A 15,993-nucleotide genomic window follows, 5' to 3' on the forward strand; every position below is an offset into this window, starting at 1 on the left:
GGAGTTAGTATACTACTTTGTGTATGTGTGTGTGTGTCTGTCTGTGCGTGTGTATGTGTGTGTCTGTCTGTGCGTGTGTATGTGTGTGTCTGTCTGTGCGTGTGTTGTGTTTTATAAGTGAGTCTATATATAAATAGAGCGTTGATAAGGCGATGTGGTCGACAGGTCCTGTCTTTCCTCCCAGACGTCTGAATCGTCCTTGTCAGTCTGACGGCAGCACGTTCTTATCACGCACACCCCAAATCCTCTCCCCTGGGACCTCAGCAATCTCACCACGGGCGGGGGAGCGGGCCAGGCAGCCGTCTGGCGACACCGGGGCTGGGCCCGGTCCTCTGGACAGCTTCATCGTCTGATGAGGGGACGGATAGCCTCTACCAGGCTTCGGGAAGCGGCTGCCAAGATTAGAAATTGTAGCCTCTATCCAGGCTTTTCTTTTGCTATTTCCTCTTCCTTTCTTCTGCCTTTGCGTTCGCCTTTCAAGGATGAATCCTTCTGGTATGCTTAAGTACTTTCTGTGTGCTCTTCTTTTACGAGTTCACTTACTCATTCACTCCATCCGTCTTCGCAGTATTTGCTGTCCAAAGTCAATTACATCAATACCACTTTTTTCTTTGGTACTTCCTCTTTCTTTCTCGAGTCTCTCTCTCTTTGTCCGCCTTCTAAGAGCGTATCCTTCTTTGTGCCCTTCTTTTCACCACTCATTCCTTCCATCTATTCTCCAGCAGACTCCTTTGCATGCTGAATAAATAGTAGAAACCCGCCGAAAATGGGATATCATTGGCCAGAGGAGATGGCGTCCATAGAAGCTTCACAAGTTTTTGCCTGCACGGATCCATCTTTGTGCCCTTCTTTTCACCACTAACTCATTCACTCCATCCATCTTCGCGGAGTCAGTATTTGCACCAAATTCAATTACATCAATACTACTTTTCTTTGCTACCTTTTTTCTTCAGCCTTCTCAGAACGTATCCTTCTTAGTGACCTTCTTTTCACCACTAACTCATTCACTCCATCCGTCTTCGCGGAGTCACTATTTGCTCCAATTACATCAATCCTGGCCCGTTTCTTTTGGAGACCCCACGTGGTAATGATCACCGCACATCTGCGAGCTGTCGCCAACAAGTGTTCCTTGTCAGGGCGGCCGTGGCAAGGCTAGCATTCTCCACCGCACTTTAATTCAATTATCTCTGTCCAAATCGGCAGAAAATGACAGTTAGGAGGGTATTATGTACGTTTTGACCATGACAAATCCCGGATACCGGGTTCCCCGCCCAGGTTTGGTGCCAGAAGGAAGGGGTCAGAGGATTAGGTTCTAATCTTTATCGACGAGAGAAGGAGGGGGAGTTCTGATTTTGCACCGGTTGATTCAAAAGTTAGATAGTCCTTCCTGCACCATGTGCTGCATAGGGCGGCGCCCATCTCGCTTTCAGTGGCCCTTGGGCCACACAGTAGTGCAATCACTACAGCTAGCAGGGGGCTAGCCCATACTCTTTCCCAAATGCTGAGCGCGGAGGGAAAGAAACAACCTTCTGCGGACTGACTCTCCTGGCCAATTTTACTCTCCTTTTTGCCGTGTTCCCGTAGAAAGGCCTGGTGGAGGCTACATATGCACGCACACACCTTTGAAGTTAAAGTTTCTTCCTGCTTTTCTATCTTATTCGAAGGAGCCTTGAGTAACTGATAAGAGGTAATGACAGGTAAAAGGAGCCCGAGGGAGGGCAGATGACCTTCTAAGGTAACCTCCCCCCCCCCACCACACACACTTGACAGGTCCTTCCCCTGTAATAAGTATACAGGGGATTTCTCCAAGAAAGACTTTAATCCCTGAGAAGGACAGCTCGCTAGCCTGGCCATGACGTTGCTAGGATACCGAAAACGACCACGCCCCTCCTCCACATTATGTAGTGTAGGATTCCAAAACTTCCTTTATATATACAGTTAGACAGACGACTCCCTAATTTAGTATCCGTAACAAGATAAGCTGCTGTCATGCCTTTTTCCTGTACTTTACCTTCAATTTGTACTTTATAGCATAGACATCTTGCAATATAATGTAATTGTGTAGTATCACAGGGGGGTTAGAAAAACAAGTAATTTGGCACTATGCGTGCACAGCTGTGTTGAGAGTTTCCAACTTAATTGCTGTACAAAACGTTCTACAATCCCCACTTTTGTTTCCTGAGCCGCCAGTATTGCAGTAATTCTACCACCAGAAAGGGGTTTGCGTTTTATGTGTATGCAAGGCTTCTCCGGATCCGTCGTCGTTGTTCAGACTAAAGAACTACTACGCAACTATTACCTACAGTATATACTACATTCTAAAATATACCGTAGTTGAGATAGTTCTTGGGTTTGACTTCTTTTGAGGCAGTGGACAGAAGAGAGTAGAAAGCAGTGGTGGCCCGCATGGTCGACAGATGATGAGCGGCAACGATGATGATGGAAACAATAAATAAAAAATATATTGTTCTTTTAATGGTCCAATTTCAGGAGATGGTGAAACAAACGATACATGAACTAGTTCTTTCATACTCTCCAAGCAGAAGTTTGGGGTTATTTTTAGGGTTTTTTTAGGCTTTTTATCGGGGTTTCTCTTTTGCACTGAGTTTTTTCCCCAGCAAGCCCTTGGTAGGAAAAAAATTCAGTGCAATAGAGAAACCCCGATATAAAAGCCTAAAAACGCGCTAAAAATAACCCCAAACCTCTGCTTGGAGAGTAGTTCTTTCAGTTTAGTGACGCTGAAGAAGCTAAAGTGCAGACGAAGGACTGACTTTGACGCAGGCTATACGCTGAGCTGAGGAGACAAAATCAAGCACAAGTACAAGTAAGTGAAGAAGCTAAGAGTGACAGATATTACTGAAAACGTCCGGAAATGATCTCCGTAATTTATATAGTACGGTAGAGTTTCAGTTTGAATTGTCTTCGAATATTGTTAACCTGGATGTCTAACCTTCATCAACATTTCCACGAACTAGGTCACGAACGTGATGTACGACACTGTACGAAACTAAAGGTCACAGGTCACGACACTGAAGACGCCTGTTGTACAGGTAGGGAACACTTTCTTACTTTTGGATTTCTGTCCTATTTTCACAAGAATCAGATGTTTTATTTGAATGTTGTTTAATCTTGATGTCTAACATTCATTAACATTTCCACGAACTAGGTTACGAACTTGATGTACGACACTGTACGAAACAAAAGGTGAGAGGTCACGACCCTGGCGACCCGAGCTGTACAGGTAGGAAACACTTTCCTACTTTTAGATTTCCGTCCGATTTTCAAACAGAATAAGATAACGGAAAACGCGTGGGACCTTAAGTGGGGGAGACGGGAAGACATTACTCTTGCGTCTGTCCAGACCCGTGGTGGCCATATTGAAGACGTTTGCTACTCTGACCTTTGTGACCTTACGGGAAGCGTGTGGGACGTTAGCGGTCAAGGTGCGCGACCTTTGCCCTCTGAGGAGACAGACGACACGGCTGGAGGTCGTCAGTGGTCATCCTGAGGATAATGCCCCCCCCCCAAAAAAAAAACAGCACCCCCTCCATTTTTAAGTCTCCAAGCAGAGAATGGTGGAGATGATCGTATCCGAAGACCGTGTGGATTGATGAATTCCAAGGCCGTGCTCTTCATCAGTATGATGATGAACCCCACGTCCGTTGATTTGATTTCATCGATATTTTGATGAACTCATCCGACGGCCTCTCCGACACTAATACCGGCGACTGAACTTTGATTTCATCGATATAGTGATGAACTCAAAGGCCATTCCGTACGTAGCTAAAACGTATACCGGCGATCGGTCGTTGATTTCATCGATATAGTGATGAACTCAAAGGCCATTCCGACATAAATACTGGCGATTGGCCGTTGATTTCATCGATAAAGTGATGAACTCAATGCCCATTCCGTCACTAATACCGGCGACTGAACGTTGATTTCATCGACATAGTGATGAACTCAATGCCCATTCCGTCACTAATACCATGGATTGGCCGTTGATTTCATCGATATGGTGATGAACTCAAAGGCCATTCCGTAACAAATACCATGGATTGGCGGTTGATTTCATCGATATGGTGATGAACTCAAAGGCCATTCCGTCACTAGTACGGCAGTTGGAATTCATCAATCCACAGTCTTCGGATATACTTGGAGCCTGCATAGACGTACAAAAAGACGAACATTGCTTGGTGTGACTTTCGCTGGAAGTGCCTCTTACGATGAAAGTAAGGCCAAAATCTTCCTTTTCTTCCCGGTGTGCCCCCAATATTCTCTCCTCACTACCTGTCCGAAATTGTGAGAGACTGACCAGCCGCTGCTCAGACCGCTCCGGACGCCAACTGGACAACGTCACACGTGCCGCGCGCCATCGGTCATTTGCCTGGTGTCCACTCCAGGCCCGGTTAACAATGTCCAGTCCCACTGACCATACGGCGTCCTTGCGGGGGGGGTCCTTCAGGTACGAACAATAGTCTCAGCCGTCAGAGTTCGCTTGTCTAAATTGTTTTTCTTTTGACCGGACGACAGAAGTCGGAGACAGTCTCCTCTCTGCTCACGGGACGGTCAATTTTCCCGGCGGGACCCCTGCCCGACCCGGGCCGCCCCGCCAAGCCGCGTTGTCCGGACCCCGTGCCCGTGTGAAAGCTACGCGGAGGGGGTGCGGGGTTGTCCCCTTTGACTCAGGCCGTAATTGGGCGGGTGATTGTGTCAAATGTCGGGAAACGGTGCAGCTGACCGGTACAGAGAGAGAGATGACCACAGCTAGGAAATACTGGCATTAGAACAGCGGAGATTGTAGACGTAGATAGTGGTCATTAGTGCGGACTGTCGTGCAAGTGGTCAGTTCTCAGGCAACGACTATCGTGCAAGTGGTCAGTTCTCAGGCAAAGACGAGAAGATGCAGTGTGTGGATTGTTTCACACCTGTTTTTGTGACATTTTGTACGGTTTTCTAGTGTTCTGTGTCTTTTCTAGGAGACAAAGTGTTTGTAAAACAAGCAGGACTTTACATCTGCTTGGAGATTATAAGGATGACCATATGCGTGCCCTTGGACTATACTACTAGTATAGTACGACTGTTCAGTCATAGCCGAGGCTGATATCAATTAGGATTTTACCATGGATGGCCAATTGACTGAAAGAGGTCATGTATATATATATTATTGGCCATCGTACAACTAATCTTTTGCGCGCCCCAGAAATCTAGTCGTCCCATCTTGATATATTTCTGTCGTTGAACATCCTCAACAGAATGAGGATGAGTGAAGGAATGGCATGTGATTGTCTTGTAGCTATGACTCAGTTATTTGAATACATGTACAAAAATCAAATACCTTTTGATTTTTGAGAACACACCACCTGTTTTTGCTTCTAGCTACCACCGTGTTATACGACGACAGTATATATAATTTTAAAACCCTTGCGATCTTCTTCAAAATGCAGTTTCAGTAATCTTCAACTTCAAGGAGATCTTTTGGTGGCTGGGTTGGCGTAAAAGATACCAGTGAATCGTTTTGAGTATCCAATCTTTAAAGTATAGTAACCATCAGATAACCCCCTGCCCCAGAAGTTTAACCTAGACTGGTGCCTATAATTCTACCCCTACGCCAGTCTGCCTTGCACGGTCTGATAACGACCACCGATGTCTTCACCACCGCTGATTGTCACTCCTGTCTTCGGGAACGCCTGCGACCTGACCCCGTTGAGTCCTGAAGAATCGCCCGTAACCTGGGCGAGCCCGTGCTTAACCCCAATTGACCTTCTCCATTCACACAGACAAACGTCTTATAAAGTCCTATTGGATGGGTGAAATGGTTCGGAAGACTTTGGCCTGAGTCCAAGGGCCCAGAATATCCTTGATAATTACCCCTGTGTTCCCTTTACTTTCTTCGCGTCTCAATATACCAATAACATTACCTTACAATCCACTTCTACATTCTGATACATCAAGGAAGTTCATTGCAAATACATGCCCGAGGGCTAATTGCAGTTACAAACAAAATGTATGAAGAAAGAAAATACAGTACAATGGTATGTGAGACTACGTCTTACATTATACTACATTCTACAACATACATGGTACTCGTTTTGCTGGATTTGACTTCTTTTTAGGCAATGGAGCACAAATTTACCCACTCCTTCTATATATGTGGAATCTCTGATTTAGATACCAAAATAATGCTGGATGAAGGTTTTCTAGGCCAGCGTTTTCTTTCCATTTATTTGTTCCAAATGTTGACAGCAAAATTGATGTATGCGGGCCGCTGGTTTTGGCTCAGTGACTTCATGATTAGACGCTTTAACCCCAATTGACCCCGACCTATCCGGCCTCCCGACTTTTGCCTCGCACAAAAAGGGGCCCAGAAGAAGCGGGACCGAGCCCTGTGGCACCCCGGGGGCGACGCGTACAATTACCTGGGCTACAAATTAGGCTCTAATTGGAGAGGGTTCTTTTTCGAAAGGAAAAAAAAGGCTGACTTCATGTGAAATGGTCATGCGAATCATCTAGCCTCCTGTGCAGGCCTACGGGCGGGTAGGAGTTTTGATACTGCGGTTTGCCAGCAAAAGAATGTGTGAGTGAGTGAGTGAATGACTGGGGGGGTTTAATGAATGAGAGATTGAATGAATGAATAAATGAATGAGGGATTGAATGAATGAGGTCCTTGCTAAAAGCCATACCACAAAAAAATATCGTATGACGAATGACTGCCCATATATGCTCAACTCCCAACTGGAAAACGTAAATAGGGCCAGAGCGTAAACTAGACACAGAGAGCTAGAGCTATTCAATGGAAGGACATGTTACTGTCGGTAGGTGGCTGCATGGCCGCCATTTCTACTTTCCTGTCTGGCAGGGACTGTTTGGATTATCGTAAATTATTTTATGGCTCCATAAAATGGCTAGCTACCGGATTATCCTACTCATTATCACCCAGGTGTCAAACTGTCTGTTCTGGCGCCATTGGTGGCATACTGGACTGACATGGGCCAAGACACATATCAATACACAATGTACGGCCTTGTTCCGAATTTTAGGTACTAGTACTTCATTGTCGGACTACTAATTTTTGCCCGATTGGGGTTATAAAATACATGCCACAGCAATGTCATGTTTACATACACGTATTTACAGGTTGATGCGAGGACAGTAATCTATTCGGCTTCTTGCTTCTCTGTGATGATACTTACTTAGTTACTTTACTCAAGGACATCATAGCCTGGTATCCAGCCTTGTAGTCCGCTACCCAAGATCCGCTCCCCGCCAACTTGGCGGGGAGCGGATCTTGGGTAGCGGACTAAAGCTAACAATGCTTTACTTTATCAGTCCCCATATGATGACACTGAACGTACATACAGCATCGGTAGCCACTGGTGGAAAACAAGACAAAGGCTGCACATGTTACAAACAAGGACATCACTATTGGTCAAACACAAACTTGGCCCTGATCGCATTAAACGCCATCGGCTGTTGTTTCCCCACTCACTCATATGGCGGACAGATGTAGCTGTTTATAACGGTCCCCAGACTCATTTTTGACCGTTTGTGGGCCCCTGACAGAAAGCAAGACAAAAGAAATGCGCAAAGTTTTTGCTCAGTTCCTATTTTTTTCCTCTTTCAATAATATTAACAATTCTTGCTTCATCTACACTGCAAAAACTGTAGAATTTGTGTGTGTGTGTGTTTTCAGAGACGAGAACCATGTTTTCTGCAGACGATAGTCTACTGGCGAGCGAGTTTCCCGCCAAAACCGGGCGTTAATTTGGTTAATCCTTCCTCCCGCGCGCGTTGTAAAAATTCCGGACGTTCCCGGCTCATTACCGCGGGTCATTGTCACCACCGTGAGAATTAAATACCGTCAGCTGTTTCTACAGGAAACTCCGGCTTTTTTCCCGCCAAAAAGTTGCGGTCGGAAGGCCAGGATAGCCTCTACCAGGGGTTACCCATTTCTCTATGACTATTTTATAATAATCAGGAAACTAATAACAGGAAAGTTGGCACAGAATCGATCATACGTTAAAACATTTCGCGAAGCAACTTGAATATCCCGGCAATGAACGTCTGACGGAAGAACGTGGAATCAATACAGACCAAGGCCCGGTAGCGCATGTCAATTTATGCCTAGTTATCCCTCAGATGTCCAGTTTACACAGCTAATATTTGCGAATATCGATCAACTTCATTAAACTACATTTATAGTAAGCAGATTTCAGACAAGGGAAAATGGTGTTATTTAGTGAGACAATTTTCTTTTATCACCCTCAAAACAAGGACTAGCGTCAGCTGTTAGCTCAGTCGGTAGAGCATGGGACTCTTAATCCCAGGGTCGTGGGTTCGAGCCCCACGTTGGGCGCCACTGTAAAAACCGAAAGGGGCGAGCAGGTCACAACCGGGAATCGAACCCGAGTTGTCCGCTTGGTGGTCACCGACGCTAACCACTACACTAAAAGGTCGCACGACCATTTAACATGGTCAGTTAGCACTGTTACACCTGTTTGGCTTATTTGGTTTATTAAGATACCCTTTATCCACTTTCCTTGACGGATCAATCTTTTTTATTTGCAGTGCTGGTAAAACAACATAGTTATGTGTACATACAGCGGCAAGACAGGTACAGATCAGAGTTCAAAATCGTTTAGAAAAAAATCGATCAGTTCAAAGATTACGTTTCAATAAAAGAGGCATGATTGCATGGCTTACTATGGTCCCTGAAATGTTGAAAGTAATAAGTTAAAGTATATTACTAAGGGCATCATTTGATTTTGAGTGAAGTAAATGGCTTCTTGTTTCTCAACGTATGACATTAAGTAAATACATAGTCTCAAATGGAGTCTAAAAAACCTAATATTCAAGCAGAAGTTGCTGGCGTTAGAAGGCGTTTTTAACTCAAGTGAGGAGCTAGAAAAAACGTTACGATTTTACTCAAAAATGTACTCTTTAGCGGACTAACTGCCCCGGCATGTTATCTCTCTATATATATTTGGCCAAGTCTACTCTTCCCAGCCGCCTCCTCCCAAGGCCTGCTAGTAGGCTACGACATACACACAACTACACCAACATGATTGTACGATCGTCTGAATCTGATTGTACGACAGTTGTGAACGGCTCCTTTGTCGTCGCAGCTAGCCTACGCGTGCCACCATGGACATTACAAGACCTGTGTTGACATTTCCTGTCATTTTCAGAAACAAGGAAGGTCAATTTTGCACGACATATACACACGACTACTCCAAGATGATCGTACGACAATTTTGAACGGCTCCTTTTTAGTCGTCGCAGCCTACGCGTGCCACCGTGGACATTCCAACACCTGTGTTGACATTTCCTGTCAGGACTTCGGCGCAACTCAGAAATTGATTGGCTAAATCGTACGATAAGCCGGGTCGTTAAGATTTCTCCGATTCGATCGCCTGTACTTCACCTGTGCTTTGTTTACAGACGTTTGTTGTTGTGTAAACATGGAAAGTGATTGCAGGCAAAACTGTTTCTCTGGTCTCCAAGCAGAGGTTTGAGCTTTGGCCCTTTTTGGCGTGTTTTTCGGATTTTTTATCGGGCTTTCTTTTCGTACTGGTGTCTTTTTGTTAAACCAGATAAGAAAAGTAAAAAAAAAACACGCGAAAAAAAGCCTAAAAACACGCCAAAAAGCCTTAAAACACGCTAAAAAAGCCTTAAAACACGCTTAAAAGTCTAAAAACATGCTAAAAAAGCCTAAAAACGTTAAAATGGGTCAAAGTCCAAAGCTCTGCTTTGATGATAGGGAGAAGGTTTGTCAGTGTCGGCTCAACTGTTTGATCACGTTGAATACATCATTAGTACCATGTTTGCCTACAACTACAAGTCTGGGACCTTTAGACGACGACTTACGCGTGGCACAACAAAAGGTTCGCGCTCCCGAGAACAAAGAAAAGCGGTGGCGAATCCGGGTAGAAATCCTACACCCCACGGCAGCTTTCTTTTTCTCTCCCGTCCACTTTACCAGGGGCGCGCGGTATTTTTTTGATCACCGCTTTTTACCAAGGTTTTTACTGAGGGGAGGGCCAATCTTAGTATGTTTTGTTCACTGAAAGATATGAGAAAAATGGCCTCTCACTCCTAGCCCTACACATACGCACACACAAGGAAACTTTGAAGAAATTTTGTAGTCTTTTTTTAAAGATGAATGGTTTGCCCCTGGACCTTGTTTATCGAGGCGTAGACGTGCAGCGAAAGGCCACAAATTCATTCTTTTATATTCGCGGTTTTCGCGGTCAATTCTAGCTGTACCGCGAATTTATCATTACCGACTTTCCTTTTTTCTGCACCTGCCGCCAGCGTGAACATATATTTGTCCTTTTTTCTCAGACCGCGAAATTTTGTCACCGCGAATATAACGTGATTTATAGTACATCTCCTTGGGTGGCGTATTGGACCCTCTCTGGCCAATGGATACTGCCCGATACCGTCTTTAGCAACCCTAGGATCTGCTTGGAGATTAGAGTAAACTGTCCCACGCGCGAAATCGCACGTTAGCGTCCCCTGGCACAATGCCTATTGTCTCCCTTTCTCGCCACAATGTAACAGTTTTTAGTGCTCTTTTCAACGACTTCCGTCAAGTGTCAAGCGTGGGTTCAAATGCAAACTGAAAGCATGAAGCCATTTGGCGGCTTTCTCACGACTAAGTAATAAGAATATTGGTATAGTAAAGTTTGGGAAGGAAATTACCTCAAACTGTATCAACATATCATACTGCCACATCATTCAAGCCCATATTAAATTTTAGTTGGTACAGGCAAGGAGGTTTGAAATCCTTAGTACAGGTAGCTGTATACCCGTAACTCTATCTCCTCAAAATATTTGATGTTTTGCCTCCAGTCTTTGTTCTGTTTTTTCTGGGTGTGGCAACAAGAGATAACGCCTTGTTTTCTCTGTTTATCTGTTGTATCAAAAGCTTTCCTGTGAAGGAATCGTGACCGTAATGCTAGCGATTATATCTTAAGCTTCTATGATACAAACGTCACATATGCTGACCAAATCAGATGATTTTATCCAAGGAGATTTTAACCCTCTTGTTTTATCCTGGTACAGTATTGTAGAAAAGGTATGGAGACGGGTGGGGAGGGGGGCATGTGAAGACTAACATGAAGTTGAAGTTGTTAACGTATACATCTTCCAACTTGAAAATCGCAAAATTGTGATTGTGTCACAATGCTCTGGTGGTTTACCAGAAACAAGGAAGAAAATTGAACGATATCCTATGCATAGACTTCTTTTCTTAAGTTTATGTACACAAAAATAACAAAGGAAGCTACGTGGGTGTGTGAACTGATCATTAATTGCTGTAAATCCCCTTTGTTTATGTCTAGATGAGTTGTAATCCCTCTAGATGCACAGGTAAGTACGGAAGCGTAGCACTTAGCCCCCCCCCCCCAACCAACACGTGCCGTTATTTATGTAGGAGGGGAACACAACACCTGTGTATTGTCTTAGAAGTGCTGGCAAACAAAAGGGGGCGTTTCTTGTTTTAGTTCTGCAAGTTATCGCGTGTAGCGTTATCTCGCTTGCCTGGTTTTACATTGTTGACGGCCGTGCAAACAAATTTGTTTCTTGCTCAGGTGACAAAGGGCGAAGCTGAAAACGTGGAACATTTTGTACCACATGTACTGGGATCATTTTACCTGGCATACAGCCCCACAGAAAGGCTATAATGAACGTCGTTAACTGTTAATGTATGTTACTTAACATCCTTCAGTGTCAGAATTAGATTTGGATTTGCCTGTATATCGTTGAACAAAGAAAAGTAATTTCTTTTTAGAAATTTCAGTAGATTTTCTGATAGAGACTGTCATGCTAATGTTACAAACAGTTAACTTTTCTAATTATACAGCTCTTCGCTTTCTGTGAATATGATTAAAGACGAAATAATTACAGCTAAGAATTTTTTTAATCTTAGTAAAGCACAAAGAAAATGGCACAGGTGGTCTGCTGGAGTCACGTGACCCGACGCCATGTTTGTTTTCTTTTTTCCCAGGATACACCTGTCACACTCCCCGGATTAGGGTAAGATCCTTGCCTTTTGTGTGCACACAAAGCCACTAAAGGGTTTATTCATTAAAAGCGTGGAACAGAGACGTGCACACAAGCGTACGGAAGCCTATAGAGACAAAGCACAAATTGCAATCATGCCAGTAACATGGAAAACCTATGTACCTAAGGAAATGTAAATGAATCAAACTGTTACAAGAAAATGCGAGACTTTTAGCATAAAAGTTTTGGTAGATACACACATAACATGTTTGAAAAAAATAATAATTTTGAAGAAATTTCACGATCAGTTTAACTTCCTTTACAGATTTTTGCTCGAAAATACTAGTTTATAAATCATAGCATTTTCCACAAGTTTTAAGCTACTTTGCTCACTATATAATCTATAAACCAAGAACGTTAAAGCCATAGACTTAGATGGTTTCTTATTGTGTTAAACGTGCTGTACGTACGATACAGCAAAACCGAAAAATCTCGAAAAGATCTCGAAAAAAAACGTTGTCCAATGCACCTGCCTGTATCAAAAGCTTACCTTTCAAATTTCCGGTATTGTGTGTGGTTAATACACCTGCTGTGGTTGTCTAATTACCTGTTATTAGTGATAGGGTCTATGCAAATTAGGATTACCCTGTGGTCTCTGTTGTGTGTGCAGAAACGGTGGTTTTGTTATTGTTCGTGTAGCCAAATATTTAAAATGTTTAGGTTACGAACAATCAACAGATGTTTTCTAAATAAAAGTGATTGAGTATTCGTTGCTTTGCCATGCGGTCTTGATCTTTTTGTCAAAGCGACGAAATGTATTTTGCCGCAGGTGTTCAAGTTTTCCATGCGACTACATTGTCAGTTGTTCCTATTTTCCGTACGAAATTTGTAACTTTGTTTTATCATATTGTCTCCTAAAGAATAACGTTTTTAATGGTGTCTAAGAACACAAACATGATCAACCACGGATTTGTATGCACTGCATCTGGGTGTAACAAAGACTAACTTCCCCCAAAACATAACCCTGTCTACTTGAACAACAGAAATGTTACTAGGACAACATTCTGTAAGACTTCTCGTTTTGGCAACAGACGTAAAAGACAGGAACCCTTTCTTTGATGAGGAAAAAACAAGCTAAGAATCAGGAACCCTTTCTTTAGTGGGGTTCCGTTTAGTCGACCTATGTGACCTAAACAAAAGAGAACAGGGCTAGGGGGATGTGAGAAAGTTCCCATTTTTCTGAAGCACTTTATAATTTGAAAATGGACAACAAGTTGTAAGTCTACATTTGGTGATGTGGGGAAGTATAATGAGGTTGATGGTTTCTCGTTTTGAAGAAGCAGCTATGTACAGGACCTTTCAAGGACATCATATCCTTGGACCTTTGAAACAAAGGACCGAGAGACAAACTGGAGGTGTATAAAGGCCCCTGATTCCACCTTTTATTCATCTGTTGGAACGTTTAGAGCTACAGCTAAGTACGTACATACCGTGATATGGCGAACGCTTGTGTGTATTTTTGTGCACAGCAACACTAAAATGACAAGCATATTTATACGTGACCCGCATCGTATGCCAATGGCACGTGCCACACATGGATTGGTCACCTAGCAACAAGACAAGGGTTATAAGAACAAAGGTTTAGCTTGTATTTTTCTGTATCCGTCGAAGGCGAGAAATTCGTAGTTGTGGAATTAACAGTTAATCTTCCATGAGACGCGAAGTGTTATTTCAATGGCTGTAAACAATGAAAATCCTGTCTTCTCGGATTTCTTCTCATTGGGGAAGGTTTAGAGTTCCGTTATGTTGTTGGCTGTGTGTCAACAATTCGCGCTGGTAAGAGCGGAACGGTCTTTGAAATGATGCGTTTGTTTGGATGCATTCAACGTCGTTTATATGGGGATAAACAACGTGTAAAGGGGAGCTTACAACCAGGCGTATCACTTGGTGAAATAAACATGAACAATATGGGTCTTTTACCATACATAACCTGAACCACGCAAAGGGGGTCTATAGAAGACGTATGATTGTTTGACAAAGCAAACACTTGTTGATATGAGGCGAAAAAGAGGAATAGAGCAATTGTTTTTGGGGTGAATTCGGTACCTACTAATACTAATACTGCTTAAAAATGGGACTTTTTCCATACATAACTTGAACAGAAACGTACAAAGAGTGTCGATCTAGAAGACGTGCCATTTGTTTGACAGAGCAAACACTTGTTGATATGTGACGAAAAAGAGGAATAGCTTTGGAAAAGAGGGAATGTTTCGGGTCAATTTGGTACCGACTAGAACTGGTGTTCAAAATGCACTTCCGTACGTATCTCGTTGTCTTGCTGTTAATACCAGTCGAAAGGGCTTCTCGTTGTGTAGAATTTTGGCGAAGAAACGGGGAGTGCATGACAACCCACAAACAAAGACTTTTTTGGGAAAGCCAATGGAATGGCATATTTGTTGATCGCCCGTATCGCCTTACAACAACGCGCTGCGAGCCGGGCGTGACCAAGGTGAAGCTAGCCGGCGTTTCAGCCTTCGATTCGTAGCCGGCGTTACAGCCGGCGTTTCGCCGCTAGATGGAACATAGCAGCTGATTCGGGTACCGATTCGAAAACACAAAAAATCGGTAATTTAGCCAAAAAATATGGCAGATGAACTTGAAAAAAGCGTTATGATAGCTTAGTACATCACAAGTCTACTACAAGTTTCAGATTTTACCTGCCGGATTTAATTATGCCGTTGACAGCGGGCCTAATTAGGCATAAGAGATATGTGTACTCTGCACCAAAGTGAACGTGGCCTTTACAGACGGATTACGGTAGTCAACAACCAAGACTATATACACTAAAAGTATCAAATTCAATGGGTCGGATTTGATTAAGGAGGCACAAGGGTACTTACGTATGATAGGGCAGAATTTCAAATCTTACGCCATCTGAGTGGGCTGCTGGAAAGGGTATAAAGTGTATCTGCCGTCTAACAAAATGTGGCCCGTTAAATTCAAAGATTGATACTTGTAGCCATACACCTACTCCTAAAGGTCCTAAAGGTATGAAATTCAACGGGCTGGATTTAATTACCGAGGCACGACGGTACTTAATGAGTATGACAGGGCAGAATTTCAAATCTCCCGCCGCTTTTACATACATACAAAGTTCATTGTCTATACCGAACTAACTCAAAAGTCGGATTACGATAGTCAACAACCAAGACTATAGGCTAAAAGTATCGAATTCAACGGGCCGGATTTAATTAACGTGGCAGGATGGTACTTAATGAGTAAAAGAGGGCAGAATGTTATATCACCCGCCGCGTTTATTGTACGCTCCGAACTAAACGTGGCCCGCTAACTTTAAACAAGGATTACGATAGTCATCAACTAAGACTTTATACTAAACGGGTAAAATTCACCGGGCCAGATTTAATTAAGGAGGCAGGACGGTACGAGAAAGAGAGGGCAGAATTTCAAATCTCCCGCCACGATTCACTGTCTACACCAAACTCTTGCCGGCTAGCCAAACTAAACGTGGCCAGCTAACTTTCAAGTCAGATTACGATAGTCAAGAAGTAAGACTTCATACTAGATGTGTAAAATTCACCGGGCCGGATTTAATAAGGGAGGCACGACGGTACTTAATGAAGAAGAGAGGGCAGAATTTCAAGTCTCCCGCCACGATTCACTGTCTACACCAAACTATTGTCGGCTAGCCAAACTAAACGTGGCCCGCTAACTTTCAAGTCAGATTACGATAGTCAACAACTAAAACTTCATACTAAGTGTGTAAAATTCACCGGGCCGGATTTAATTAAGGAGGCATGACTGTACTTAATGAGGAAGAGAGGGCAGAATTTCAAATCTCCCGCCACGATTCACTGTCTACACCAAACTATTGCCGGCTAGCCAAACGTGGCCCGCTAACTTTCAAGTCAGATTACGATAGTCAAGAAGTAAGACTTCATACTAGATGTGTAAAATTCACCGGGCCGG

Source organism: Branchiostoma belcheri, unplaced genomic scaffold, assembly GCF_001625305.1.
Source record: "Branchiostoma belcheri isolate BF01 breed outbred unplaced genomic scaffold, Haploidv18h27 scaffold50, whole genome shotgun sequence".
Taxonomy (NCBI): Eukaryota; Metazoa; Chordata; class Leptocardii; order Amphioxiformes; family Branchiostomatidae; genus Branchiostoma; species Branchiostoma belcheri.